Source organism: Mustela putorius, unplaced genomic scaffold (assembly GCF_011764305.1).
Source record: "Mustela putorius furo isolate JIRA1106 unplaced genomic scaffold, ASM1176430v1.1 tig00000743_pilon_pilon_pilon, whole genome shotgun sequence".
NCBI lineage: Eukaryota > Metazoa > Chordata > Mammalia > Carnivora > Mustelidae > Mustela > Mustela putorius.
In genome coordinates, this window is record NW_025421464.1 from 3,225,677 (window position 1) to 3,252,867 (window position 27,191).

General features: G+C 39.9%; 1 protein-coding gene across 5 annotated transcripts in view; it reads left to right on the plus strand.

Moving 5' to 3' along the window:
* CBFA2T2 (CBFA2/RUNX1 partner transcriptional co-repressor 2) overlaps positions 1 to 27,191 on the plus strand; it is a 166,590-nt gene that overhangs the window by 57,343 nt on the left and 82,056 nt on the right. The window contains exon 1 of one of the 5 annotated variants that reach the window (XM_013053401.2): positions 11,090 to 12,075. The exons of the other annotated variants lie outside the window; for them this stretch is intronic. The gene's annotated coding sequence lies outside the window, so the exon portion shown is untranslated. Of the gene's footprint in view, positions 1 to 11,089; positions 12,076 to 27,191 lie in introns of those variants that run through there. 5 annotated transcript variants of the gene reach the window in all.

A 27,191-nucleotide genomic window follows, 5' to 3' on the forward strand; every position in this document is an offset into this window, starting at 1 on the left:
TTGTCTGCCTACTCACGCTCAGTGGTGTTCTGTGTGGTCTGTCTCCTTATTTTTCATTCTCCTCCATTTTCTTTCTACAGGTTTAATGCTACCTAGTCATGGTGACCTCCTTCCAGTTCCTTAGTCTAGCCATGCAGCTTCCCATCTCTTCTGTTCTCTCTGACTGAAATATTCTCCTTTTTTTTTTTTTTTTTTTTAAAGGCCTGGCTTATTACTCCTCTGAGTTTGACTTCATCAAAATATACTCCTATATAATACACCCTCATTAACCCTCCCTCTGTCCCCTAATGTGAGGCCATAGTTCTCTTAATTATTTTCTTGAGGGTTTTTTTTTTTTTCTTTTCTAGCCTTTACTGTTTATTACACACTTACTTGTATGATAATTAGAGTCTTTTCTAACAGACTGCAGGCTGCCTGTGGGCAAGGACTATATTTTTATTCATTGTGCTGTCTTCAGTGCCTAACATAATGCCCTAATAAATGTTGGAGTTGGTCCAAAGTTACCCTGTTGGTATAAATTAAAGTTCAACACAGGTTTTTGTAAAGGCCAGATAGTTAACATTTTTGGTTTTGTGGGCTACATAATATCTGTCCCAACTGCTCTTGTCATGGGAAAACAGCTACAGAAAGACAGTGTAAAGTAATGGGCATAGTCTTCCCCCTGCCCCAAGAGATTTTATTTATTTATTTATTTATAGATTTTATTTGTTTATTTGACAGAGATCACAAGTAGGCAGAGAGGCAGGCGGGGGTGGTTGTGGGGGAAGCAGGTTTCCTGCTGAGCAGAGAGTCCGATATGGGGCTCAGTCCCAGGACCCTGAGAATATGACCTGAGCCAAAAGCAAAAGCAGAGGCTTTAACCCACTGAGCCACCCAGGCGCCCCTCCCCAAGAGATTTTATTTATTTAGAGAGAGGCAGAGGCATAGGGAGAAGCAGGCTCCCCAAGGAGCAGATAGCCCGATGCAAGACTTGATCCCAGGACCCCGGGATCATAACCTGAGCTGAAGTCAGATGCTTAACCATCTGAGCCTCTTAGGCGCCCGCGATGGGCATAGTTTTATTCCAGTTAAGCTTAATTTACCAAAACCGTGAGCGGGCTATATTTTGCTGATCTCTGTTGTAAATAATCATCTCTAAATGTTGTAAGTAATCATTTTGTTAGACTTGAAAACTCTCATTATGCAGTCTTGCAACTCTCTCAAAGGGCTTTTTAAAGATGATTTCATATTTTTTCTTTTAAAGATTTTATTTATTTGACAGAGCACACAAGCAGGGGGAGCACAAGGAGAGGGGCGGCAGGCAGAGAGAGGGGGAGAAGTAGGCTTCATGCTGAGCTGAGAGCCTGACAGGGGGCTTGATTTCCAGGACCCTGAGATCGTGACCTGATCCAAAAGCAGATGCTTAACCAGGTGTCCCAAGATGATTTAATTTTTGTATTGTAGATTTTAAAGTGGGGAGAGGGACAGAGGGAGAGAGAGAATCTTAAGCAGAGATACTGTGACCTGAGATATTGTGACCTGAGTTATAATCAAGAGTCAGACCCATGGGGCACCTAGGTTGCTCATCAGTTAAATGACTGTCTTCATCTCCGGTCATAGTCCCAGCATCCTTGGACTGAGCACTGCATGGGGCTCCCTGCTCAGCAGGGAAATCTGCTTCTCCTTCTCTATCTGCTGCCTCTCCCAGCCTGTGCTCCCTCTCTCATGCCTGTACTACCCCCCACAAATAAATAAATAACATTTTAAAAACAAAAACAAAAAACAAAGTCGGACACTTAACCACCTGAGCCACTGAGGTGCCCCAAGAGGTGATTTTTAAAAATTTATTTAAAGGGCGCCTGGGTGGCTCAGTGGGTTAAGCCGCTGCCTTCGGCTCGGGTCATGATCTCAGGGTTCTGGGATCGAGTCCTGCATCCAGCTCTCTGCTCAGCAGGGAGCCTGCTTCCTCCTCTCTCTCTCTCTGCCTGCCTCTCTGCCTACTTGTGATGTCTCTCTGTCAAACAAATAAATAAAACCTTAAAAAATTTTATTTATAAAGATTTTATTTATTTGTTTGAGAGGGAGCGAGAGAATGTGCAAGTGAGGGGTAGGGCAGGTGGAGAGGGAGAGGCAGACTCCCTACTGAACAGGGAGCCTGATGTAGGGCAGGATCCCAAGACCCTGAGATCATGACCCCAGTCAAAGGCAGATATTTAACCGACTAGTCCACACAGGCGCCCCAAAAGGTGATTTTTTAAAAAGTGATTTTTATCCAGTGAAAGTGATTTTTCATTTAAAATACAGTCTTTAAGATTTTTATAATTATTTTCTTATTTAATAATATTAAATTTTTTACTTTCCCTAATTTAACCTGCTACACTTACACTTTTGTTAATTTTACATTTCTATTAAAACATGATTCTTTTTTTTTTTTTTTTGGGTCCCCAGAAGGATCTTATTTTTAAGTAATACCTACACCAGTGTGGGGCTTGAACTCATAACCCCCAAAATCAAGAGTTGGGTGCTTCACTGACTGAGCCAGCCAGGTTCCCAAAACATGATTCTTTATAAAAATAAAAAGATTGCTTTGGTTTTTGGGTAAAGTATAGATTAAATTTTATAGTGTTTATGTTTTCAAAAAACCAAGCTTTTTGTAATCTGATAATTGAAATAATATATATGTGTATGTGATACATATATATATTAATATTTATTTTAGGGTGCCTGTGTGCCTCAGTTGGTTAAGCATCTGTCTTTGGCTCAGTTCATGATCCCAGGGTTCTGGGATTGAGTCCTGCATCGGGCTCCTGGCTCCACAGTGAGTCTGCTTCTCCCTTTGCCTGCCGCTCCCCCTGCTTGTGCACATACTCACTCTCTGATACACAAATAAATAAATAAATTCTTTAAAAAAAAAAAAAAAAGAGGAAAGAGCTTGCATGAGAAAGTGGGGAGAGGGACAGAGGGAGAGACTTTCTCAAGCAAACTCCCCATTGGCTGGTACAGAGTCCCATGAAGGTGTTGGGCCCACGATCCATGAGATCATGACCTGACCTGAAACCAGGAGATAGTCGAGATGAGCCACCTCCGTGCCCCAATATTGTTTTGTTTTTAAATGACAAATTAAGAAGGATTCCAGGTATGCTTGTAAAGACTATCCACAGGCGTGCCTGGGTGGCTCAGGGGGTCAAGCCTCTGCTTTTGGCTCAGATCATGATCCCGGGGTCCTGGGATCAAGCCCTGCATCAGGCTCTCAGCTCAAGCCCTGCATCAGGCTCTCATCAGCCTGCCCCCCCCCCCCCCGCCTCTCTGCCTACTTGTGATCTCTCTCTTTCCATGTAATAAATAAATAAAATCTTTAAAAAAAAAAAAAACTATCCCCAGTGAAAAGCAAATTGACTATAAGCATCAGTGTTTCTTCTTCTTCTTTTTTGAGTTCTTTTTCTTTTTTCAAAAAGATTTTATTTATTTGAGACAGAAAGAGAGAGCACGAGCAGAGGGGAGGAGCCCAGGGAGAGGGAGAAGCCACTTCCTTCTGAGCAGGGAGCGTGATGTGAGACTCAGTCCCAGAACCCTGGGATCATGACCTGAGCAAAAGGGAGAGGCTTAACAGACTGAGCCACCCAGGTGCCCTATTTTTCTTTTTCTTTTGACATCACTGAAGATCTAGAATCATCTTTATGTGCTAGATAGAGATTTGATTCGATGACTCCCAACTCAGGTCTGGATATAAAGTGTATTTGTAAAATTGTTTTTGTTAATTAATATTTATTAAAATTTAATTTGCATTCTATATTTAAATTTCTTATGCTTTGTTTTTTAGCAGTGGCATATTAATAGGTATAAAATGAACACTACATGACTACAAATAACCATGTAAAATGACTCCGTGTCTATAATCATCGTGGCAGTAGTGATCTTTTTTTAGGTAATTTTTTTTTTTTTTTAAGAAGTGATCTTCTTTTTTTAAAGATTTTATTTATTTATTTGACAGAGAGAGAGAGGGAACATAAGCAGGGGGAGTAGGAGAGGGAGAACTTGGCTTCCTGCTGAGCGGGGAGCCCAGTGTGGTTCTCGACCCCAGGACCCTGGGATAATGATCTGAGCAGAAGGCAGACGCTCAACAACTGAGCCACCTAGGCACTTCGCAGTAGTGATTTTCAAAGAAACCAAAGGAGAGATGGTTATAAGCATCTTTGTTAGAACTGCATGAACTACATACTGCACATGTTCTCTTGATACTCATCAGGGAAGTTTTCAAAGTATTTTGTTGTGAATGGGGACTTCCCTCCCTTTTTAGAAAAAAGATTTTATTATTTATTTGAGAGAGAGAGAGAGAGAGAGAGCACAAGCAGGGAGGAGGGGTAGAGGAAGAGGCAGAGTACCCCCCTATGCAGGGAGCCTGATGTGGGACTCAATCCCAGGATGCTGAGTTTACGACCCAAGTAGAAGGCAGACACTTAAGCTACTTGACCCCCCCCCAGGTGCCCTGGGGACTTTTTTCCTTTTTGATAAGTATTTATTTTATGTAATTGAAAACTTAAAATTGCAAGAATCTTGAAAGGAACTCTTATTCACCAGTTGTTTACACAAATAAATCATAAAGGAACCCTTGTTCACTGTTAACACTTTACGCATTTGCTTTATCACTGTGCGTTATGTATATATAATTTTTTCCGAGTAGTCACTCTGAGAATAAGTGGAAGTGTGCCCCTTTTTGCCCCTAAATACTTAAATGTACGTTTCCTAAAAATAAATGCATCCTCTATTTAGCCACATTATCAAAATCATGAAATTTAATATTGATAACAATACTATTGCCTAATCACAACTGTATTCACATTCCATCAGTTAGTCATCCCAGTAATGTCTTTTATAGCCTGTGTACCCTAGTACAATCCAGTCTAATCTAGGACTGCACAGCATTTGTCATCTCTGTTTAATTCTTACTCTGAAACAGTTCCTTTCTTTCTTTCTTTTTTTTTTATATCCTCCTCTCCCCGCTCCCTATCTTTTCAGTCTTACTTGACCTTGGCAGTTTCAGAGTACAGAATGTACGGAATTTCCCTCAGTTGTCTGATGTTTCCTTGTGATTAGATTTGTATTATGGACTTTGGGCACAACTGCTATTTAAGTAATACTGTATTCTTTTTCTTTTTTTTTTTTTTTAAGATTTTATTTATTTGACTGAGAGAGAGAGAGAAATCACAACAAGTAGGCAGAGAGGCAGGCAGAGAGAGACTGGGGAGGAAGCAGGCTCCCCGCGGAGCAGAGATCCTGACGTGGGGCTTGATCCCAGGACCCCGGGATCATGACCCGAGCCGAAGGAGAGGCATTAACCCACTGAGCCACCCAGGCGCCCCAATAATACTGTATTCTTTTTTTTTTTTTTTTTTTTTTTTAAAGATTTTTTATTTATCAGAGAGAGAGAGGGAAAGAGAGCGAGTACAGGCAGACAGAGTTGCAGGCAGAGGCAGAGGGAGAAGCAGGCTCCCTGCTGAGCAAGAAGGCCGATGCGGGACTCGATCCCAGGACGCCGGGATCATGACCTGAGCCGAAGGCAGCTGCTTAACCAACTGAGCCACCCAGGCGCCCCAATAATACTGTATTCTTAATGCTTTATTTAGGGAGGCACATGATGTCAGTTTGTCCCAATATTGGTGATTCATGATGTTAAATATTAGCCTTGTTCTTATTTAAGGGTGGTCTGCCAGGTTACTCTACTGCAAAGTAATTTTTTTCCTTTCTGTGATCAATAAGTAAGTAATTTGTATATTTTGAGACAATGTAGATAATCCTGTTTTTAAATAATTTTTTTAAAGAGTTTATTTATTTATTTTACATACAGAGATCACAAGTAGGCAGAGAGGCAGGCAGTGGGTGGGGAAGTAGGCTCCCCGCCAAGCAGCGAGCCCGATGCCGGGCTCGATCCCAGGACCCTGGGATCCTGACCAGAGCTGAAGGCAGAGGCTTTAACCCACTGAGCCACCCAGCTGCCCCTAAATTAGTCAGTGAGTGGTGGTTTTCTACTTCAGTATTCCTATTGTATTTGCAAGTTGGCATCGTCTAAGAAGAAATAAGCTTTCCTTCCTTCCTTGATGATTATTATCATTATTATTATTCCTATTTTATTTGACAGACAGAGATCATAAGTAGGCTGAAAGGCAGTCAGAGAGAGGAAGGGAAGCAGACTTCCCGCTGAGCAGAGAGCCCAATGTGGGGCTCGATCCCAGGACCTCGGGACCATGACCTGAGCCGAAGGCAGAGGCTTTAACCCACAGAGCCACCCAGGCGCCCCTATTAATATTATTTTTAAGTAGGATCCTTGCCCATGTGAGGGTTGAACTCAAGACTCTGAGATCAGGAGTTCATGCTCACATAAACAGTCTTGGAATACTGAAAAAATAAAAAAGGTTTCATTTTCTACTGACTTAAGCCAGGTAGATGCCCTGAGTGATTAATTTTTTAAAAATTCACTTTTGGGCGCCTGGGTGGCTCAGTGGGTTGGGCCGCTGCCTTCGGCTGGGGTCATGATCTCAGGGTCCTGGGATCGAGTCCCGCGTCAGGCTCTCTGCTCAGCAGGGAGCCTGCTTCCTCCTCTCTCTCTCTGCCTGCCTCTCTGCCTAATTGTGATCTGTCTCTGTCAAATAAATAAAATCTTTAAAAAAAAAATAAAAAATAAAAAAATAAAAATTCACTTTTTATTTTACATGTCGTGCTTCAATCCAGTACTGTCATTTTTGTGATGCTCAAATTGTCCCATAGTTGGCCATGGCAGCTCCTCCTAACTGGCTTCACTGCCCTTTTGACATACCCCCCAACTTCTGAGTAGTCCTTTACTTTCTTGTACAAAATACCGCATACTTAACTTGCACTCTCTCTGCCCCACCTGGTATCAGCCATTTCTCTAAGGAGCCAGGGTTTAGTAGAAAATGTAGTTTAGAAATGAAGATCTGGGTGTAAGATGTGTTTATTTTTAAAAGGTGTCATTACTGCTGCTGGGCTTTTTTGTTTTGTTTTGTTCTGTTAAAAGGTGTCATTGCTGGTGCTGCTGCCTTTTTTTTTTTTTTTAAAGATTTTTCTTACTTATTTGTAAATAAGTGGGGTGGGGGGCAGAGAGAGGAGAGAGGGAGAAGCAGGCTCTCTGCTGGGTAGGGAGCCCGACATGGGGCTGTGTCCCGGGACCCCAGGATCATGACCTGATCAAAGGCAAATGCTTAACTGACTGAGCCACCCAGGCTTCCCAAGGTGCAATTGCTTCTAGACCCACTCAGCAAACAACTAGGAAGTATATGAATGTGCTTGTGTTTCTATGTGTATTTTTAATGTTCAAATGTAAATATAACATAAAAATCACGAGTTCATATTGATAACCTCTAGTGCAAATCCAACATTCTAGATATATCACAGTTTCCCAATAGGAGGACATCAAAATAATACAAAACTACTTTACAAATTATGTTGTATAGCAACCAATTTAGTAGTTGGATTCACTATTCCGGATATATTGCACCGTTGGCTTCTCATCTTTTTTTTTTTTTTTTCTCATCTTTTATTTTTAACAGTTGACAATGTATAAAAAAGTTGTCAGTGTATCAGAAGAAAAAGTTGTCAGTGTATCAACTCAGGATATGTGGTTAGTGAGGTAAATGAATATGTTGGTACCAGATTAAACCTCATGTCAGACTTAATTCTTTTTATCGGAGTTACTTTAAAAAAATTGTCCCTGTCCATCTGCCAACCTCACCCATAATTTGGCATACTGCTTAAAGAAATCCAGTCTTTTTAAACTTTATATTGTGTTGATATCAAACAGCTCTAAATATGGACTTAAGCACCCAGCTATAATAATCACCAACTCAGCTTTTCTTGAAGGAAATCCTAGATGGCATATAAACTTAATCAGTAAACATTTCTGAATGTAACTCTTAAAGATAAGGACTTTTCTTAAAAACAATCACAAATCTATTAATGTAGCTAAGAAAAGTTTTAATAAATGATTCCTTAGTATAATTAAATATGTAATGAGTTTTAAATGTTTCCCAGTTATCCCAGGTTATTTTTTACAGTTGGTTCAAATCAGAATCCAAATAATGGTCCATTTGTGTGTAAGTCTTTTCTTTCTCTTCTAATGTGTAGCTTCTATTCTACTTCCTTCCCCCACTCTCTCGTTTTTTTTTTTCTACAAATCTGGGTTGTTTGCAGTATAGATTTTCTCTCATTCTGGAGTTTTCCTGATTGCATTCCCATGCTGTCATTAGCATGTTCCTGTTTCCCCTCAATGTTCTGTAAACTGCTTCTGTGATCTAGAGGCTGAATCAGAATCACCTGTTTTGTAAAGAATGCTTCACCAGTTTTATACTTCCATTAGGCACATTAACGTCCATGTATTCCCATCTCATATTTGTGGCAATTGATCTTGACCTAGATTAATGTTTTTAATGATTTTGCAAATACATGATTTTTTCATTTTAGTTTTTTAAATTTTTTCAGTAGGGGGTCGGTTTTTACCAACTCTAGATTTACTTAGAGGTATAGTTCATATAGAAAGATAAGTAAAATACTCAGTTCACTAGTTTCAGAATAATGAATTGATTCTGTAGTATCCTCCAAAAAGTGATCAATTCATTTTTTTTTTAAAGATTTTATTTATTTGACAGATCACAAGTAGGCAGAGAGGCAGGCAGAGAGAGCGAGGAAGGGAAGCAGGCTCCCTGCTGAGCAGAGAGCCCCACGCGGGGCTTGGTCCCAGGACTCCGGGATCATGACCTGGGCCGAAGGCAGAGGCTTTAACCCACTGAGCCACCCAGGTGCCCCGATCAATTCATATTTTATAAGAACCATTATGAATTCATGAATTCAAACATTTTGCTTTTTTTTTTTTTTTTAAAGATTGATTTATTTTAGAGAGAGCATGAGTGGGGGGGTGCTAAGGAAGCAGGAGAGGGAATCTCAAGCAACTCCATGCTGAGTGTAGAGCCTGACTCAGGGATTGATTTCACAGCCCTGAGGTTACAACCTGAGCTAAAACTGAGAGCTGGATGCTTAACCATGTGTACCTCTAGGCACCCCCATTTTGCTGTGTTCTAATCCATTGCAAATACTGGGTTTTTGTTTTTGTTTTTGTTTTTTGATGCTCAGATTATCCCACTTTAGTGGGAGCCTTTTCAGGTTGGCTCCTGAGTCCCATGGACACAACTCCAGAAGTCTTTCATAGCTTAATTGCTTTCTGACATGACAAATTTCATGCATTTTCTGCCCGTCATACCTGGAGTCAACTATTTTTCTCAAGAGCCCAGCTTCCTTGTAGAGGAAAATGGTATTTAAGATCCATAATCTGGGAAACAGAAGCAAAAGTGAAAGAGCCATTTTATTTATTTATTTATTTATTTTATTTATTTATTTGACAGACAGAGATCACAAGTAGGCAGAGAGGCAGGCAGAGAGAGAAGTGGAAGCAGGCTCCCTGCTGAGCAGAGAGCCCGATGTGGGGCTCGATCCCAGGACCCTGGGATCATGACCTGAGCCGAAAGCAGAGGCTTTAACCCACTGAGCCACCCAGGCGCCCCGAAAGAGCCATTTTAAATTTTTAATTTTTTTAAGATTTTATTTCTTCTTTGTGAGAGAGAAAGCACAAGCAGGGGGAGAGGCAGAGGGAGAAGCAGACTCTCCACTGAGCCAGGAGACTAACGTGGGGCTCGATCCCAGGACCTGGAGATAATGACCCAAGCTGAAGGCAGATGCCCAACCATCTGAGGCGCCCCCCCCCCACACACACACCGCTTTTTTAAAACAACAATAAATGCTTGCTCTCATGCAGTTACTGTGGGTCAGAATTCTGAGGCAATTTAGCTGGGTGGTAGTGGCTAGGTACATGAGCAAGTTGATGCTGGCATTGGCAAGAGATTTCAGTTACTTATCATACAGACCTCTTCTTGGGGCTGCATAAGTGTCTTTATGACCTGATGGCTGGTTTCTCCCAGAACCAGTGATCCAGGATAGCCAGTACCATCCTTTGATTCATTTTCCTACTAGACAATAGAGTATATTGCTCTGGCTTTGGATCCAGACTACCTGGCTAACACTTCCTAGTTTGGGGGGTTAACTAAGTTATTTAACTCTTTGTTAAAGTTTCTTTAGATGACATTTTTTTTTTTTTTAAAGATTTTATTTATTTGTCAGAGAGAGAGAGTGAGCGAGAGCGAGCATAGGCAGACAGAGTGGAAGGCAGAGTCAGAGGGAGAAGCAGGCTCCCTGCGGAGCAAAGAGCCTGATGTGGGACTCAATCCCAGGAACGCTGGGATCATGACCCGAGCCAAAGGCAGCTGCTTAACCAACTGAGCCACTCAGGCGTCCCTCTTTAGCTGACATTTTAAGATAATGATACTTACTACCTTAAAGGCCCTGTAATACAGAGTCTTTGTGAAGAGTCTGACAGAACAGTTTCTGACACTTAGCACTATTGGTAACCATTCAGCCCACTGCTGTTACTGTTACTCCCACGACCACTGGGATGAACTAAAGACCCAAGACCCAAAACCTAGCCAATAAGTTGTTCTTGACAGAAACACTTTTTCTTCTGTTTACCAAAAATTGCCATGACAGAAAAATTGTTTACAGATTCTAGATCCCCAGAGTATGATAGGAGATTGAGGATTAGAGAATTATAGCCACACCTGTTTGATCATGTATATGGAGGATCTTTCATTCCTATCTGTGTTCATGGAGATTTTTAGTGCAGGATATGTGTCCATATAATGTGACACCAGGAATCAACCAAGTTCCCCCCATCCCCAAACCTTTTTATTTTAAAGTGTGGATCCCTAGGAAGTTACTTACTTACACACACACACACACACACACACACACACACACCCCAGTGGACCCTTCACCCAGTTTATACCCCAATGGCAACTATTGTTGTAACTAGTATAGTACCAGTTTTCACTGATGAATTTTCATTCACTAGAAATTGAGCAGCTCTTAAATGCTAGGTTTTTGAAGGCATAAGTAATTAAAACTGACCTTGAACAGTTCAGTCCTTCTCTCTGGGTTCTCATTGTTATATTTTTTAAAAATGTTTTTTTTTTAAGTTTTGCCTCTTCATTGTTGAAACTTGCATTAGCAGTTTCTTTAATGTGAAATATTGTTATTTCTCACATTCATATTTGCCTTGTTTTATAATTTTTGCATTGTGTCCCCATCTTTCATTTATAATCTTTACAGCATCAGAACCATGTTGCCTGCATTGTCTTATTTTAATCACGTGCCAGTTTTGCAGTGCTACCAAGTCTGGATCTGAGAGGCAGCTTGTGTGAATCATTTACATACATTCCTGTTTATATTCCCCAGATTAATTTGCAACTTTACATTTTTTATCCAATTGCATGTTTAAAGCAGAGTTTTAATAATTCATTTTAAGGAATTTGTCATAAGTAGGATTTAAAATGGGCTCAGAGAGCAGAAGCTATTAAACAATAGCAGAAACCAGACAATATGTAGGACTTTAAATAGTAATTGTTAAGCATTTGAATGTTCCCAAAAATATGAGTCTGTGTATCTATGTGTGTCTCTACATGTTATTTCACTAGGGACTTGCACAGATAGGTTTTGCACAATATCCTTGCTGTTATTGTCAGCCATAAACAAATTACACGTATTTAACAAGTTAATGTCAGATTGGCCAGGAGCCACTGGGAGGTGTGTACTTAGTGACATCAGCTGGCAAAGAGCCCTAGTAACAGGGAGGGTTGGAAGGGTAGTGGAGGGAGAGGGAGCAGTAGGGAGGAAGAAAAAGAGAGAGACAGAGAGACTGACTGTATCTGGGGATTCTGGCAAGGTGAAGAGCTGGTCTGTTTGGCAGGACCTTCCCATCTGGGATCCATCTGTGTTTCCCTGGAATGGGACAGGCAGCTCTAGTCAGTGAGAAATCGCAGATGTGAGAGAGCTGACACATGTCCAGCTAATGAAAGAAGGAGGAAGGCTGGTCTCAGATTGGGCTTTGAAGATTAGGAGGAGGAAAAGAGGAGCCTTTTTATATTTATTTTGAATAAATTTGGTATATTAAGTATCTGGATTGTTATAATCTGGGCATTTGAGGTAAGTACATTTTAATTTAGTTTTGAGGCTAAAGTGGGCAGTTGTCTGCCTTTCAAAGCTTTTTATTTCAGATTATGGTCATATGAATTTCTTTACATTTGATGTGAGTTTAGCCTTAGCTACTCTTTGTTGATTTGATGCTTCATTTTGTTCATATTTCTGTATCATTTTTTAGTTGCCACCTTTATATTTGAATGCCATGCTTTTTTGAATAGAAACTTGAATGAGATTTAACATGAATTCTGTGGCTAGGGAAGTAGTCTCACAAATACTGTTGTAAGGTATTCCGCATAGAGTCGATGATATTTTGAGGGAAATTTTTTTCTCCCTTAGTATGCATGCTACAAATAGGCAGTGTTAAAAAGATGGCTCATAGAATACTCTTCCTTATTGTCAGATTTTATTTCAGTGTATTCAGGTAAATTAAAACCAAAAGTGAATTACAGTAAAACTAACACTATCTTTTAATTTTAATATAGTCAGCTCTTTTTTTCTTCATTACATTTTACCCCTTCTTCTGTTTACTTCCTATATACAAAGTAAACAAATAACATTACAAACATGACTTGAATTGTGAGTTTGTAGTAGTTTTGTCATAAAATAAATTTGTGGGTACATAGCTACTGTATTATAGTCCTTGTTATTTGTGGAGTATAATTTAGCTTCTTTGCTATTCCTGTTCATTGTATTCATATCTTCAGGCCTCCAAATCCAGATACCTAAGGGAGAAGCATGGGTTTGGGAGTTATGCATGTTATACAGCCATTTTTCACTGGTTTTCTGATTTCAAGCAAGCTACTTCTTGAGTTTTTATTTTGTGCAATTCCTGCCTGTTGTCATTATTGGGAAAATTTGTCTGGGACGTAGAAGGCATTCAAGTTAGTTTCAGAAGTTTCTGGATGTTTATTATTTTGTTGTAATTGGTTCTGAAACCCTTTGCATTTTTAAAAAGATCTTATTTTTTAAGTAATCTCCACATACAACGTGTGGTTGAACTCAAAACCCCAGATCAAAAGTTGGACAGTCCACCTACTGAGCCAGCCAGGTGCCCCATAAACTGTTTGCATTCTTAACTCTCAAGCTAAAAATGGATCTTTTCTAGAACCTTCCTCTCACTGTACCTACCTCCCAGATATCTGTATCTATTATAAATGTTACATGCTTTCTTTGTTAAGCCTTGCTATGATTATAAATGATTTGGAAAGCATTTTAAGTATTGTAATGTAAATGAGCCTGGTATAGCAGAGTAGAACTTCTGAAAAAGTCAACAGGAGTGAGATACTGAATTATACTACTTTGTTACATTGTTTAAATTTTTTTGTTGTTTTTGAAAACTACTAGTTTTCAAATAGGAATTTAAAATATATTTGTTTCTTAAAGTTCTTCAACCTTCACTTACATCAGTTGGGTAATTCAGTTTTTCTTTCAATGTTGCAGTCAGATTTCTTAAGGAGGGGGAAGACATTTTAAAAGAATTCTATTTTACCAGATTGGCTAAATGATGCAGTGTGAACTTTGGAGTTTCTGGGGTTTTGTTTATTTGTTTGTTTGGGGGGGTTGGGGAGGTTTTCCTTTGAGTTTCTGTTTTGGTAGGGGAACAGTTAGCTAGCATCCTTAGGGACTTGTCTGAATATTTGAGAAGGGGTATGGAATTTACATGATACTCCTTCAGTGAACAAGCACTAATTGCACCCTGGGAGATAAGTTCCTAGGTTGAGTTAGAGTATAGGGTAGACTGTGTCCACTGTGAAGGCCTTAGAGATTTGCATATACTGTATGTCCATACTAGGAACACTTTTGATGCAAGAGTTTCAAGAAGCATTAAAAAATAGTAAATGATACTGTTTTAATATGTGAAGATCGATCCACTGACTGCAAGTAAAGGTGGTTGATTAGAAGTCGTAGTAGAACCACACAGTTCAGGAGACTAGTTTGTTACTAAGATATTAAACAATGTAATCTTTGAGTTGAATACAAAAGAAAATCATAGTATTTCCTGAAGACTGAAAGCATTGTGAGTTTTACTGCTATGCAAAGAAGAATCTTTCTTTCTTTTTTCCTTCCTTTCTTTCTAAGTAGGCTCCACTCCCAGTGTGGGGCTCAAATTCACAACTCTGCGATCAAGAGTCTCATGCTCTACTGACTGAGCCAGCCCCGTGCCCCGGAAACCTAAACTGGTTTCCAGGAGTGACCCAACCAAGGATTTTTTCATATCAAGGGGCCATTTTGGACTGAAATTACATAATACAACAATGTCAGTAAACTGGAGATGAGGATAATGATACTTAAATTACGTCTTTGGAATATCGGGGAAGGACGATGAGTTTGAATAAACATCTTGTATATATAGCTCGAAGAATTCAAGTGAATCTGAAAGATTGGTTGGATCAGTTCATTGAAGGTTATTTTAAGTCCACGTGTGCTAGAAATGCTCATAAGACCCCATTGGAGACCTATGAAAGATGTTAGGATTGAACAAGATCTTAAGGACAACCTAATGAAATAAATTATTTTATAGATAAGGAAAATTGAGGGAAGGGTAGTGGAGTGGTAAAAAGGTCTGCTTGGCCTAGAGTTTAATTTTCCTAGTTGGTGATTGAACTTAGACTGGAATTATCTTCTGCACTTTCAGGACATTTCATTTTGCAAACATTTTTGATGGCTGGTTGTTTGTGATGATATAGTAAGGTATACAAAAGTCACAAAGAGGAGATAAAATGTAAATGAATGCACAAAAGTGGGTAGGTCCTGGAAATTACTGCCAACTCAGGCAATTATGATTGCACCTTTATGAGGCACAGTCTTTGAGCAGAACTTAGGACAGAAGGATTTAGACTCCTTGTCCAAAGAAGCATGGTTGGGTGGATGGAAAGGTTCAGTTTTCATTAGACTGCAGTGCCTTAAACCAGTCTTTGTCAAATGCATAGCTACACAGTGTTAATTTCTACAGTGCTTTCGATTATGCCTGGCTGCTGTTATCTTTCCAAATCCAAGAGTAACTGTGTGCTTCCGAGATAGAGAGAGAGTGATTGATTCCCCCACCCCTTCTTTAAGCATCAAGATCTTATTTAAAAGGTTTCTACTATGGTCTCTGTAGGTTAATTTTCCCTCCAAGTTCAAGTCAGTAAGTACAGGAATTAGTGATGACTCTATTTAGGAAAAAAATAACCCACCATGGCTTTTATAATCTCTCTGGTTGATGGGCTTTCCAAACAGTGTTTAACTTTTAAGACTTAGGTGTCGTCACATTTACGCTGGGAAACTTAAAACGCATATGGATTTACTTTCCTAAAGCATGCCTAAACCTGCAAAAGAAACTCTTTGTGCTTTGTTTAAAGCAACAGCTAGTGGAAATCCTGTTACCATTCAATCCTCAGCAGCTTGTTAGGGATACCTAGCAAGGTACAATTCTGTATAGAATGTATATGTATGTGTGTGTGTAGTTGCTTCTCATAGCTGGAGTTCTCAAGTAAATAGAATATGTATTTTCATTTGGCTGTGATAGTTAGGACTCGTGGAGGAAAGGCAGTGAAAAGATTATGTATAGACTTTGGCATTAGTAACCTTGAGCTGACTTAACCTTCGCCTCTAAGCCCCAGTTTGCTCACTTGTAAAATGGGAGTAAAAATAGATGTTATTGTGGGTTCTAAGAATTAAATTAGAAAGTAACAAGCATGATGCTACCTGCACGAATACTAAATAAGATTTATCTTACCATATGATTTTTCTTAGTCCTCCTTAAACATCAAAGTCCAGTAAGCCAACAGACTTAGTTAAAATGTGTTTCTTGTGTATTTTCAGGAAGTCTCCAAACTGACAGGGAACCAACCCCGTTTCCTTAACTAATTCTTAGTCATGGGAGAAGGGTGCGTGTAGAGAATGCAGCAGCCTTAAAAACTCAAACCTGTTGCTGTGTGGCAAGCTGTTAATGTTTAGGGACCTTGCATTACTTACCCTGCTGGAAGAGCTGGGGGATGGGCCACTTGGAGGGTGACAGATGTGCCCTCTGCTGCCGGCGGGCGCGTGCCGGCTCTGTCCCTCTGCTCCCAGCACCAGGTGCAGCCATTGTTCTGGCTGGTCTCTCTTCATCCGGCCTCGTCTGTTACTCTGCTCTTTCTAGCTCATTGTTTCTGTAGGAAATTAGCATTAAAAACCCATCTGAAACCCCCATGTCCCTCAACTGCAGGTGACTGTTATTGGCCCCAGCTGCCACCCTTGCGCTTGATTACTTCCATATGGGTCTGTGCAAAGAAGTAGTAGCCATTTATTGATTTCCACCACAACCCCCACCTCTATTACTCAAACTATAATACTCTGAAATCTATTAGACCCCCAATAGGCTGTATAGCTCAGTTGGCACTACAACTGTGATGAACGTTTTACAAGCAAAACTAATTACACCCTCTCCCCCCTTTATCACCTCCTACCTAAATATTAAATGTAAAAAGACCAGAGTGTCATAAGTGGAATAGTAGATCTTTTTAAATGTCTGGAGATGAATCTGTTTCTGAGTGGTAAAGCTTTTTAGACTTTGGATGGGCTTCTATGGAAAATTTTAGTCGTAGGTTTAAATATTTCATACCACACCCATAACATTCAAGCAGACCATGCCCAGTAAGCTCCTAAGGTGGGGGTGGGGACACAGAAATACTGGCCATTTGCTTTTCAGTTTGTTGAATTTAATTGGGGTGGGCAGTATGTTAGGAAAGGGACCTAGTTGAAAATTATAATATGTTTTGTGGGAAAACTGCAAGCAATTAGAATTAGTTAAATCCTTTAATTTTGCATTTTGTTCTTTGACTTGTGTGTTTGCACAAATGGTTGTCCCCGTTTATTTATTAGGGTAAATACCATACCGTAGTGAGGAATTGGGTGTCCTAGACTTCTTTCTTCCTTCATCCATAAACAGATTTAAGTGTTCTCTTTTGGTTATTGGTCTAGATCAAGACTGTAATCTCAACCAGGTTACCAGGCTTAAAATCCTAATTCAAAATTCTTGGCTCCTGCTTGTGACCTTGACAAAGTCACTACTCCCATCAATGGATGGAATCTGTTACTGGTAGCCTTTACAAGTAAATAGCCCAGAAAATCACGGGGGAGGTAATTGACTAAGATCTTTTGACTGCTCAGTGTTAAACTGTGCAACATAGTCTTTAAGTAACATCTTGAGTTTATAACTTTTCAAATTAAGGTTTTTAACAATTCTGGAATTTAAAGCAACAGCTTCAGTGTTTTAACTTAGCTATGTGGTACTTACATCATAAGTAATTACAGAATTTAAGGCCATTTCCCTTGGGAAAATGCCTTTTTGTTCCTTCTCCTCCTCCTCTTTCTCTTTCCTTCCTTGCTTCTTTGCTCCCTCCCTTCCCTTCCTTCCTTTTTTCTTCTTTCTTTTTTCTTTTTCTCTATCTTCTGGAATTTGGAGTTTTAAAAGGTCTTAGAATTTAAAGAGACCCTGGCAGCCAGCATTTAACCTGACAGCTCCTATGAAGGCAAGCCTCCAATTAAAGTGCTGTGATTGCATTTAGAACAGGTTAGGATGTGTACAGTCTTCTATGAGCTTTTAAATTTGCTGCTTCATTTAAGCGGTGGAAATGATGGATATTTAAAGAGGTCAGGAGAGGGGAGAGTTGAGATTTGAAAGTCTCCTGTCACCAGAGTAAGTACCTTCTTTTGGAAGTTTGGAGCTAGTAAATGCCTGGACTGATTGTGCGCATGATAATGCACCAGATATTATTGTCTTGAGGTGTGTGCATGTGTTGTTTTTTTTTTTAAAGATACCTGTTTATTTGACAGACAGAGATCACAAGTAGGCAGAGAGGTAGGCAGAGAGAGAGAGGAGGGGAGGAAGCAGGCTCCCTGCTGAGCAGAGAGCCTGATTTGGAGCTCGATCCCAGATCCCAGGACCCTGGGATCATGACCTGAGCCGAAGGCAGAGGCTTTAACCCACTGAGCCACCCATGCGCCCTATGTGCAGGTGTTCTTAAAAGTTTTTGTCTTTATTGTGTATGAAGAATGGGGTTTTCCTTTAGTGGCCTGACTGAAGAGAAGTATGGTTCTTTTATTCTTTTAAAGGAAAAGGAGTGTGAAGTCCAGTATGAGACTGATTTTCTTTTCATGCTTTTAATGTGATGAGTTGTGCATACCATTCCTGGGTCTAAAGCCATGAAGAAGCCAACAGTAGCTCTTTTAGTTTTTGAATGGGAACTGCGTTTTCAAAAGTGAAACACTTCTGTTGCCCCAAATAAGCATGGCAAATAGTCATGTGTGCTTCGATTGCCCAAAGAACATTAATAGTAGAGATTCTTCAACAGAGCTGGAACTGGAGTGACGCAAATGAGGTACCTCAGCAAAAAATTTGTGGCCTCACCCACAAGTTGGCTCTGCACTTAAATTTTGGGTGGTAGGTACCTCATTTCCATCTTCCCATCCTGGCCCTGCTCTTCGGTAATGTCTAAAATAGGAGGAAGATGGCAGATTTGGTAAATGATACAGAAATGTTGTTTTCTGGGCGCCTGGGTGGCTCAGTGGGTTAAAGCCTCTGCCTTCAGCTCAGGCATGAACCCAGGGTCCTAGGATCGAGCCCCAAATCAGGCTCTCTGCTCAGCAGGGGGCCTGCTTCCTCCTCTCTCTGCCTGCCTCTCTCTGCCTACTTGTGATCTCTGTCAAATAAATAAATAAAATATTAAAAAAAAATGTTTTATATCTTTTGGAAAGTGAATAAAATTAAAGTATTTACTCTGTCTTACTAACCCAGGAAACTGTTTCTTTGAACAGTGTGTCTGGAGGAGGGGTAGGAGAACCATTGACTTATCTTGGGAATTTTGTTTTCTGGAGTCCATTTCAAACACTTCAATACAAGTATTTGAAGGTCCTTCAGCTTTTCAGTTTGTTTCTTTTTACTGTGCCACTTTATTCTATTTTCTCACATTTTGCCTATACAAATCAGTATATACACTTAACTGGACAAATGAATAGTGGATGAGGTTTTTTAAAACTTTTTTTTTTTTTAAAGGATTTTATGTATTTGACAGAGACACAGTGGAAGAGGGAACACAAGCAGGGGGAATGGGAGAGGGAGAAGTGGGCTTCCTGCATAGAGGGGAGCCTGATGTGGGACTTGATACCAGGATCACGACCTAAGCCGAAGGTAGACTCTTAAGACTAACCATCCAGGCACCTGAAGCTTATTTTCAATAAGCTTCAATATATTTTGATACTAATACTTGCTACTCCATTTGCCTTTTTTCATCATTCTTTTGTAACCTTTCAGCATTGCTAGGGTTTAGACATGAGTCTTATGAATATCAAATACTTGGATTTTGCTTGAATTCAGTCTAGAAATATTCTTTTTTTTAAAGATTTTATTTATTTATTTGACAGAGAGAGATCACAAGTAGGCAGAGAGGCAGGCAGAGAGAGAGGAGGAAGCAGGCTCCCTGCTGAGCAGAGAGCCCGATGCGGGACTCGATCCCAGGACCCTGAGATCATGACCCGAGCCGAAGGCAGCGGCTCAACCCACTGAGCCACCCAGGCGCCCCTAGAAATATTCTTTTACTTGATAAGTAGTTTGTTTATGTTCAGTGGGTTACTGCTATATTTAGACTCATTGGCATCACTTTAGGGTTTTTATTTTCCTTTTAATTGAAAAATGTTTTCTATATTTCTTTTTGTTTGGCTATTCTGTTTCCATTATTTTGATGGTTATTCTAAAATTTTAATATATATAGAGTACTTAAAGTCTAAAATGTTAGTTAACATACTCATTTTTTTTACAGCGATCTTAGAACACTTCATGATTCATCAGCTTCTTAGCATATTAACACTGTCTAGGATTTGATTTTCACTTTCTTTTATACTCAACCCTAGTTAAGAGAATAATTATTGTTATTATTTTTATAGCTAACATTAATTTAGGTTTATTATCAAATTATCTCCTCATATTATTCCATGTTTATTATAATTTTTCTTTTAGGTTAATTTTCTTTATTGCCAGACTGCTTTAATCTTAGAGAAACAGATTGGAATGGTCAGTTCTCTCTCCCTCTCTCTCTCTCTTTTTTTTTTTTTTTTTTTTTTTTTTTTTTTTTTTTTTGGTCTGAAAATATATTTCACTTTCATTTGAATGATGGTTAGTGGAGGTTAAAGGGTAAACACTGACAGTTATTTTCCATCAGCACTTTAGTGGTGATTTGTGTTGTTCTGGAGATGTAAAGTCTGCTTCCAGTCAGGTTGGTTTTTGTTCCTTTGTTGGGTTATATTTTTTCTCTTTGGTTTTTTTTTTTTTTTTAAGATTTTATTTATTTGTTTGACAGACAGAGATCACAAGTAGGCAGAGAGGCAGGCAGAGAGAGGAGGAAGCAGGCTCCATGCTGAGCAGAGAGCCCCATGCGGGGCTCAATCCCAGAACCCTGAGATCATGACCTGAGCCAAAGGCAGAGGCTTTAACCCACTGAGCCACCCAGGTGCCCCTCTCTGTAGTTATTTGTAAGATTGTCTTCTTTGGCTTTGGTATTCTGCAGTTGTACTATGGTGAGGTAAGTTGTGGATTTATTTGTGGTACTCAGAACTTAGTGTACTCCTTTAATCTGAGGATTCAGGTCTTCATTCTGGAAAATTCTTATCTGTGATCTCTTTGAATAGTGTTGTCCTTCTCTACTCTCATTTGCTCTTTTATCTCCTTCTAGAATTTTGCTAGTTAAATGTTGGATCTTTTTTATTTTTTATTTTTTTTAAAGATTTTATTTACTTGACAGAGAGAGAGATCACAAGTAGGCAGAGAGGCAGGCAGAGGGAGAGGAGGAAGCAGGACCTCTGCCGAGCAGAGAGCCCAATGCGGGACTCGATCCCAGGACCCTGAGATCATGACCTGAGCCGAAGGCAGTGGCTTAACCCACTGAGCCACCCAGGGACCCTAAATGTTGGATCTTTTAATTTTATTTTCATTTATTTATTTTTAAGATTTTATTTATTTATTTGAGAGAGAGAGACAGTGAGAGAGAGCATGAGCGAGGAGAAGGTCAGAGGGAGAAGCAGACTCCCCATGGAGCTGGGAGCCCAATGCGGGACTCGATCCCGGGACTCCGGGATCATGACCTGAGCCGAAGGCAGTCATCCAACCAACTGAGCCACCCAGGCGTCCCTGTTGGATCTTTTTATATTGTTCTGTTTCCTGTCTTCAGTATTTCTTACCTTATGTCTCTGTGTACTGCATTCTAGGTGATTTTTTTTTTTTCCAGCTCTATCTTCTAGTGCTCTGCTTTTAAACTCTGTCTGATAGGTGCTTCAAAATGTTCATTGTGTCTTTAACTCTTTTACAAATATGCTTTAAAGAAACCCATGTCCAGTTCTCTCATTATATTCTTGATCTCCTTAGTGACTTTTTAAAGGGTTAATTGAGATGTTACTTACATGCAGTAAAATTCATTCTTTTAAAAAGTGTATCGCTTTATGAATTCTGACAGTGTGGATAATAACTTAGCCATTACCAAAGTCAAGGTAAAGAATGTTTACATCACCCTCAGAAAATTCACTTGTGGGGCGCCTAGGTGGCTCAGTGGGTTAAAGCCTCTGCCTTCAGCTCAGGTCATGATCCCAGGGTCCTGGGATCAAGCCCAGCATGGGGCTCCCTGCTCAGCAGGGAGCCTGCTTCCCCTCTACACACACCCTCCCCACCCCTGCCTAACTGTGATCTCTCTCTGTCAAATAAATAAATAAAATATTAAAAAAAAAATCACTTGTGCCCCTTTGTTCTCAGTCCCTTCCAGTAACTCCCCTGTAACCTCTGGCAGACACTTAATCTGTTCTCTGTCCTTGTATGTTTTGCCTTTACCAGAATGTTGTATAAATGGAATTGTATGTGGCCTTCTATATCTGGTTTCTTTCACTTAGCATAATGCATTTAAGATTCGTCCATGTTACTTCTTGTATCAATAGTTTGTTTTTATGGCTGAGTAGTATTTCTTTATGTAATAAAGTGACCAACTATTCCACCTTGTCCTGATCCTCAGACACCCCTCAGTTTTTGTTTTTCCATTTCGATTTTAGAGTAAGGTCTGCAGATTAGATAGTGCTGTGTTGTTAATGTCAGTTATTTTGGTATTATACTGTGGCTTTACAAGTGAGTATTCTAGCTCTTAGCAATTATACCCTGAAATATTTTAAGGGTAGAGGGTATGATGATGTTGTTAGTGCCTACTCTCAAGCAGTTTAACACACAAAAAAATAGGTAGGTAGGTAGGTAGGTTGGTAGAATGAGCGGATGGTTAGATAGTAGCTAGATAGTGAAAACAAATAGGTCAGGTGATTAGTGAATTTAGGTGAATTAGCTGAATTTAGGCAACTGGTATCAAGGGAGTTCTTCATACTGTTAGTGAAAGTTTGAGTTTTTTTGTTTTTGTTTTTAGGAATATTTCTGAATTTGAGATAAAGGAAATGAGTACTGAGCAATAAATACCATTAACAAAAAAAGAGAGTACTGATAGTGAATGATGAGTTTAGGCCTGCTGGAAGAAGTAAACTGACCTGTTGTCTGAATGACAGTAAACAAGTTAGCTTGGGGATAGCAGATGAAAGAATATTCCAGACAGAGAAAAGCCATGCAGAGGTCTTACGGTGGTAATGAGCTTGGTATCAGTGCCTAGAATAATGGCCAGTTGAGCTACAGTGTAGAGCGTGAAGAAAAGAGGACAGAGAAGAAAACTGGAGACCGCTCCTGTAGACATTTGTAAGCCAGCATGAGGAATTTGGATTTTATTCTATTAGAGTCTTGGGTATCCATTGAAGGGGAAGTAACATGACCTCAGTTATATTTTATGAAGATCACTCTTCTTTGGTATAGAGAAAGAATTATAAGTGGCATGGCTTAAAACAAAAAAACCAGAAGTAAGAAATGGTAAGTTTGGTTTAGGTTTTTGGTAGTGGAAGATAGATGATTTTGGTATGTTTTGGTGGTAGGTTGAGTTTTCAGAACATGCTGATGAATTGAATATTTGAGGGAGGGAGTACTTTTAAATAATTAGAGCACATCTGCCATCATTGTTATTCATCCATTTACTTAAATACTACTAAGTGCTCACTTTGGGGGAGACAGACAGTAGATGATTAATAAGTGATATATAAGAAGTCTACAATATATATGTTTTATATATTTTTTAAATGCTTGGTATGTTTACAAAAATGAGAAATGTGGGGCACCTGGATGGCCCAGTGGGTTAAAGCCTCTGCCTTTTGCTCAGGACATGATCCCAGGGTCCTGGGATCGAAGGGGCTCTCTGCTTAGCAGGGAGCATGCTTCCCTTCCTCTCTCTCTGCCTGCCTGTCTGCTGACCTGTGATCTCTCTTAAAAAAAAAAAAAAAAAAAAAAAGAGAAATGCTGGGGCACCTGGGTGGCTCAGTTGGTTGGGTGTCTGCCTTGGGCTTAGTTCATGATCCAAGGGTCCTGGGATCGAGCCCCAAGTCGGGCACCCTGCTCATTGGGGAGTCTGCTTCTCCCTCTTTCTCTCCCCTGCATGTACATTCTCTCTCTCTCAAATAAATAAAATCTTTTTTAAAAATGAGGAATGCTAACGAGAGAAGGAAGGGCTTAAATCCAGGTTAAGTTGAGGAAAGTATAGAAAGGGTGAGGATGGTCTCACCTAAAAAGGTGGTTGGGCGCCTGGGTGGTTCAGTTGGTGAAGCGACTGCCTTCGGCTCAGATAATGATCCTGGAGTCCTGGGATCGAGTTTGGCATCTTCTCCCTCTGACCCTCCCTCTTCTCATTCTCTCATTCTCTCTCTCAAATAAATGAATAAAATCTTAAAAAAAGAACAAAAATTTATAAAAATAAAAAAGGTGGTGATTTTGAGCATGCAAAAGAGAATGGGTTTAAAACCTTCAGCACTTCATCTGACACACCTTTTGAGTACATATTATGATGAAGGTTGGGGATGATAGTTCCTTGTGGGGTACAATCTTGACTCTACCTGTGATGTTGCTTATATCTTTTTGAGCATAGGCAGGAAATAACAAATGAATGGCTAAAGAATTTGGAGTAAGGTTTAAAGAATAGCTCTCAGTGAGGCATGGAAAGGTACATTTGAAACATTCATATGTAGTAGAGGACTTTAATAATGAAAATCTGTTCTTCTCTACAAATAATTTGCAAGGTTTTTTTTTTGTTTTGTTTTTTTTTTACTTGTATCAGATAGATTTTGAGGTGACATATGATAAAAGGTTTAAAAAGCCCTTAAAACCAGCAGAGGATCAAGAGCCAAGGAATTTGAAGAAGGATCCTAAGTGAAATGAAGCTATTGCCACTCAGTCTTATGCTAACTTTTTAGCTAAACCAAGAAGTAAAACCTGTGTTTTTACTTTGTTCTCATCATCTGGTTAGAGAACACCTACTTAGAAGAGTCTTTTATCCTAGCCTAGAGAATTGGGAAAGGGTATGCACTGAAGAAGTGCTAGCCGGGTCAGCTGTTCAGGTATGAATAAAAGTTAGCCTGGCAAAGATTAAGAGAAGAGTTCCTATAAAATACGAGGTCAGAGTAGAGGATCATAAGCTTAGAAAGGTAGTTGGTGTCTTGGTTATACAGCATATTCTATGCTATACTCAGGAGCATTGACAACTCAGAATTTGTTATCTTTGTTTTTGTTTTTTTAATCAGAGAGATATGACTTTATTGGTATTTTGGGGATGGAGGCTTCTGGGCAAAAGGTGAATTTTTGTAGGGGCAGTCTTAAGAGTCAGGGAGACCATTTTGAGATGAATAATCTAGGCAAGATATAGTGACAGTCAGAATTTTGTCTTGTTGTAGGTTGAATCAAGAGGGCCAGAGGGTTTGAACTGGATTGGGAGGAGGGTGTGATGCAAAGTTACAATTGGCTTTAAAATACAAATGAAAATGAAAAGACTGATGGGCGCCTGGGTGGCTCAGTGGGTTAAGCCTCTGCCTTCAGCTCAGGTCATGATCTCAGAGTCCTGGGATCGAGTCCCGCATCGGGCTCTCTGCTCAGCGGAGAGCCTGCTTCCCTCTCTCTCTCTGCCTGCCTCTCCATCTACTTGTGATTTCTCTCTGTCAAATAAATAAATAAAATCTTTAAAAAAAAAAAAAAAAGAAAATGAAAAGACTGAGCTGATGAGTTGTTGGTTTTAATGTGTCCTCTAAAGGGTTTTTGTGCTTGGGGGGGGGGTGTTTAAAAAGGATGAACAAGCTGGGGTGCTATATGTATTTTATTAGACAATTGGGGGTGGCAAAATAATTTCTGAAATATTTCTAGCAACTTTATTTTCATGTTTTTAATCTGCAGGATGAAAAAGTAAATTCTGGGGTTCTTTTTGATTAAATTAGCAAACCATATGGTGTTTACACAGACTGCTATGCAAGGCGTCTGTGTTATTTTTCTCTTTCAGGATATGATGCTTTACCTGATGCCAGTGTTCTGAAGCATTTATTTTTCTAGTGAACAGTATGTGAAACAATTATTCTAATCATATTCTTTATTTCAGGTATTTAAAAAATTCTAATTTCTGTGTAGTTAACATACAGTGTTATGTTTGTTTCAGGTGTGCAGTATAGTGATTCTATAACTCCATATATTACTCAGTGTTTCTCAAGATAAGTGTACCTTAATACCCTTTACCTATTTCACCACCACTCCCCCATCTCCTCTCTGGTAACCATCTGTTTGTTCTCTATAGCTAAAGTCTGTTTTAGGGTTTGCTCCCCCCCCCCCCCCCGCTTTGTTCATTTGTTTTGTTTCTTAAATTCCACATGTGAGTGAAATCATATGGTATTTGTCTTTCTCTGACTGGCTTATTTCACTTAGCATGACACTCCGTAGATCGTCCATGTTGCAAATGGCAAGATGTCATTCCTTTTTTTATGGCCAAATAATATTCCATCACCTGCACGCATGTGTGCACATGTCTTCTTTATCTGTTAATCTGTTGATGGACACTTGGACTGCTTCCACAATTTGGGTATTGTAAATGATGCTGCAATAAACACAGAGGTGCATATATCCCTTTCATCGCTACATTCCCTTAGTGTTTTCATATTCTTTGGGTAAATACCCAGTAATGTGATTACTGGATTATAGGGTAGTTCTATTTTTTAATTTTTTGAGGAACTGCTATACTGTCTTCCACAGTGGCTGCACCAGTTGGCATTCATACCAACAGTGCATGAGGATTGTTATTTCTCGACATCATCATGAACATTTATTGTTTCCCCTGTTTTTAATTTTAGCCATTCTGAGCTGCGTGAGGTGATACCACATGCAGTTTTGATTTGCATTTCCCGGATGATGAGCATCTTTTCATGTATCTGTTGGCTATTTGTATGTCTTCGTTGGAGAGATGTCTCTTCATGTCTTCTGCCCATTTTGAATTGGATTATTTGGGGCTTTTTTTCTTTTCTTTTCTTTTCTTTTTTTTTTTTTTTTTTAAGATTTTATTGATTGGGGCGCCTGGTTGGCTCAGTGGGTTAAAGCCTCCCAGCGTCCTGGGATCGAGCCCCGTGTCGGGCTCTCTGCTCTGCGTATTGCCTGCTTTCTCCTCTCTCTGCCTTCCTCCCTGCATGCTTGTGATCTCTCTCTCTGTCAAATATAAATAAATAAAATCTTAAAAAAAAAAAGATTTTATTTATTTATTTGACAGAGATCACAAGTAGACGGAGAGGCAGGCAGAGAGAGAGAGGAGGAAGCAGGCTCCCCGCTGAGCAGGGAGCCCGATACGGGACTCGATCCCAGGACCCTGAGATCATGACCTGAGCCGAAGGCAGTGGCTTAACCCACTGAGCCACCCAGGCGCCCCTATTTGGGGCTTTTTATGTTGAGTCCTTTAATAAATTTTCATTTTGTTTTTTTGGAAAGATTTTATTTATTTGAGAGAGGGATAGGGTGGGGGGAGAAGCAGGCTCCCTGCTGAGCCAATGTGGACTCGATCCCAGGACCACCCCCTTTTTTTTTTAAATAGATTTTATTTATTTGACAGACAGAGACCACAAGTAGGCAGAGAGGCAGCCAGAGAGACAGGAGGAAGCAGGCTCCCCACTGAGCAGAGAGCCCAATGTGGGGCTTGATCCCAGGACCCTGGGATCATGACCTGAGCCAAAGGCAGAGGCTTTATCCC